The sequence below is a fragment of the Chinchilla lanigera genome, unplaced genomic scaffold (genome assembly GCF_000276665.1).
Source record: "Chinchilla lanigera isolate Chin_1 unplaced genomic scaffold, ChiLan1.0 scaffold00051, whole genome shotgun sequence".
In the NCBI taxonomy this organism is placed as follows: Eukaryota; Metazoa; Chordata; class Mammalia; order Rodentia; family Chinchillidae; genus Chinchilla; species Chinchilla lanigera.
Window position 1 is genome coordinate 5,355,165 of NW_004955452.1, and position 3,994 is coordinate 5,359,158.

Sequence of the window (3,994 nt, forward strand, 5' to 3'; positions counted from 1 at the left end):
CATTTATTTTATACACTTGCAAAGTAGTATCACGAGAGATAATGTTGCCTAGTGACTAAGACTAAGACTGTAATTGTCCAAGCAGGATACTTTTTTCAATACTGAGGTAGCTTGACTGCCTGAGGCACTCTGGCTCTGTCCCACCCTCACACACATGAGCAATGACCAACTCCCGCGACTCCCAGCAATGGTGCTGTCACAGTGGCAATGTCTGGTGCACTGGATACAAGAGTAGCCAGGTCATACTTCTAGGTCTACCTCAGATTTCAGCCTCAGTAGCGACAGATGGCACCACGCATGCTGATCTGGCGCCACCCCATGTGTCTACCAAGCCCCACCTTGCTTCGCTGCCGTGGGGCTCTCTGCAAAGCTGTGGGAACTCCTGGGCTACAAAGTGAGCTCAAGGCCAGCCTGAACTGCACAGGAAGACCCCGTCTCAAAGAAGACAAAAAAAAAAAAAAAAAGCTGTGGAAACTTCTGGGCCTTGGCTTAGGCGCAGACTAGAGGTACAGGCAGTGAGTGACCCAGGGACAAACCTTGCTGGGAGCTGTTGGAGAGTCTCTAGGTCCTGTCCCAAAGAAGACACCTCAGTCTGTCTAGGTATGGGGTTTCCTGCACCCTGAAAAACACTTCCAGACTGTTCCTGGCTCTGGAACCTCACCCCTCCCTCCTGCATCAGCTCTGGAACCACAGTGGGCAGTAGGGGAGGAGGTGCAGAAGCACAAAGGGCAGAAATGAGAGGAGGCCATGTCTACTCCAGGCGCCCAGATACCAGCATCTGCTTGCCTCATGACCTTTGCACTTGTTCTTTCTGCCTGGAGAGAAGACTCATACCTAATTTATTGGGCCCTGTACAAAGTGAAAATGCAGGCCCTGGTCCAAAATTTAAAAATTCAAGATAGAATACTAAACCAAGGCTGGGGACATTCTGAGTGCAGGGTCCTATGTGACCGACTGCACAGGTCACACGGACACAAAGCTGGCTTCTTCCTGCAGATCTGTTTCAATAGCAGCTTAAAAGAGGGGCTTAACAGACACCCCCCTGACCTCACCAGTCACCCTCTAAGGACCGTTCCTAGCCTCATCTTCTTTTAGGATTTCGGCTCCCCAGCACTAACCGCTTCTTCCCAGTGGAATGTGAGCCCCAGATGTCAAGGGCTGCACTGGTCACTGCTGCATCTCAGGACTAGAATGTTCTAGCACCCCATGGGTAGGTGCTCAGTAGAGATTAATGGAAGGAAGGAGAAAAGATAGCAAGTGGAGGGAGCTGTTTCTTAGCCCAGAGCAGATCTAGGCTCAAGGGAGGAAATCTTTGAATAGTATGAAGTTGTGGTTAGAACTCGCAATTTTTTTTTTATTTTTTATTTTTTATTTTTTTGTCTTTTGAGACAGGGTCTCACTGTGCAGTTCAGGTTGGCCTTGAACTCACTGTGTAGCCCAGGCTGTCCCTCAGCCTTCTGAGTGCTGGGATTACAGGTGTGCACCACCATGCCCGGCCAGCTCAAATTATTAAAATAAAACTGTTTCATGATTTACAGTGATAGGAAACCCATTTATTTATTCATTCTTTCATTCATTTATTTATAGATGTATTTATTTATTTATATCTGAGCATCAAGGCATTGGGAATTGGTCATGATTTCAGACAAGGAGCTAGAAGAACCAGCCTGCAGAAAATGTCTCAACAGGCACTAAGACCAAGCCAGGCATGATGGTACATGCCTGTAATCCTAGCCACTGAAGAGGCTGAGGCAGGAGCATCCCCATGAATTCAGGTCCTGCCTGAACTACATAGTGAGACCCCGTCTCAAAAACAAAAAGCAGATGGGCATAGTGGCACATGCCTATAATTCTAGCCTGAGGCATCCAGAGGCAGGATCACTGTAAGTTCAAGGCCAGCCTGGGCCATGTAGTAAGTTCAAGGCTGGTTTGAACTACATAGCAAGACCCTATCTCAAAAAACCTAAAAACAGCAACAACAACAACAACAAACCAGAAAACAAAACAAAAAACAGCTCCTGGGACCAAAGACCAAGCTGTTTCTTTTGGTTCCACACAAGTCCCACTTGGTACAGGCCCCACCTTGCTCAGTGTGTTCACTCAATCCCCACACGTATGTACACACCCTTCCCTCTACTTACACAACTGCTAACATGTCCCTGCACATTTGCTACTTTCCTTTTTCACCTGAGCCTTGGAGGTCATTGTGTATGTGCATGTATGCTTCCTCGCTCCTTTTATTGGTAAACAATTCCTGCTGTAGGTATAGACCATAATTTTTTTTTTTTCGGTCTTTTTGAGACAGGGTCTCACTAGGCAGTTCAGGCTGGCCTTGAGCTCACGCTGTAACCCAGGCTGGTCTCAAACTCCCAACGATCCTCCTGCCTCAGCCTCCCGAGTGCTGGGATTACAAGTGTGCACCACCATGCCCGACTTAGATCATAATTTACTTAACCAATCCACTACTTGCATTGTTTCTAGTCTTTGGCTTATAAATAATGCTACAGTGAAACACAAATGTCAAATAACACAAATGTCAAATAAATATATGAAAAAATTAAAAAAAATAATGCTACAGTGAATAAAATTTCACCTATATCATTTTGCTTGTGAACAAGAATATTTGTAGAGTAAAATCCTAGAAGCAGAATTATTGGGTCAAAGGGGTTTTTGATAAATGCAGTATTAAAAAAGTGCCTGTTTTACCAGGTGTAGTGGCACATGCCTATAATCCCAGCACTCAGGAGGCTGAGGCAGGAAGATTGTTGTGAGTTCAAGACCAGCCTGGGCTACAAAGTAAGCTCAAGGCCAGCCTGAGCCACATAGCGAGACCCTGTCTCAAAAAGGCCAATAAAGAAAAAAAAAGTGCCTATTTTGCTTGCCGACTAAGCATGATCTCAATCCTTTCTGTCTCTGCTGATCTGTTAGGCGGAGATATAATCTCAGTTTCCTTTTAGTCACATTTCTCTTGTGATGAGTGAGGCTGAATATTCATTAAAATACATGTAAAAGGGAAGTGATTCACCCACAAGCTCCTCTAACACTCAAGCTGATTTTAATTTTCTCATTTGCTTAGGCTTACCGCCTATATTCAGATATTTTAAATGTTTAATTATAGTTTTAAGCAGCAACACAGAACTTAATGTTCTGCTATTTTGTTGCACTTATATTTTGACAAATATTTACCCCCATACTAGCAAGATGAGGTGGGTTGTGAAGTAGTTAGCAACCAGCTCCAGTAGCTCAGTAACTTAAACTAGGGTGCACCTCCTGTTCATGCTTCATGTCTCTGCTCCAGATCATCTGCACACCAGGCTCCATGAAAAGAGAAATTGTCTCTCTGCCCTCTGAAGTTTTGCTGGGAAAAGCTGACAAAAATTAAACAGCAGAAAAGGCATACAGATTAATTAATGTACAAAAGGGGAATAATCATAGGAGTGTGATTATCCACTAGCTCACGATTACTCAGAAAGGTATGGATCCCTTTATGTACAGGGGGAGCATTAGGAAAATAAACAATATTCAGGGGAATGGTAAACAATTACTAGGGAAATGAATGGTGCTGGAGACAGAAATTAGCTTGTAATATTCTTATAAGGTCATATTCTTGGGGCTGGGGATTTAGCTCAGTGGCACCAGCGCCTGCCTGGCAAGTGCAAGGTCATGAGTTTGATTCCTGGTACGGGAAGAAAAACAAACAAACAAAACAAAAACAAAAACAAAAAAGGTAATATTCTCCTCAGAATATTCTGGCCCTGGCCTTGGAATGAGCCTAAGGAACAGACATTACCTTGTAATGGAAGTCCACCCAGGTGTGTATATTCCTCAGCCTACTTTTCTCAGACAAGTGGTGGGATTTCAGGATGGAAATAAAAATGGACAGCTCAATTCTGTTCCCTTTTGTAGTTGTCTTTGCCGGGGATATAGCTCAGTGGCATAAGTATCTGCCTGGCAAGCACAAGGTCCTGAGTTCGATTCCTGGTACCAAAAAAAT

The 3,994-nt window shown here is 44.3% G+C and overlaps 1 long non-coding RNA gene across 1 annotated transcript; it reads right to left on the reverse strand.

The window, feature by feature from the left end:
* Positions 1–3,090: 3,090 nt before the first annotated feature.
* LOC106149704 lies at positions 3,091–3,972 on the reverse strand. The gene is made up of 2 exons (XR_001236029.1): positions 3,791–3,972; positions 3,091–3,368 (listed from the first exon to the last, which is right to left on the reverse strand). It is a non-coding gene; the product is annotated as an uncharacterized LOC106149704 (long non-coding RNA).
* Positions 3,973–3,994: the final 22 nt, after the last annotated feature.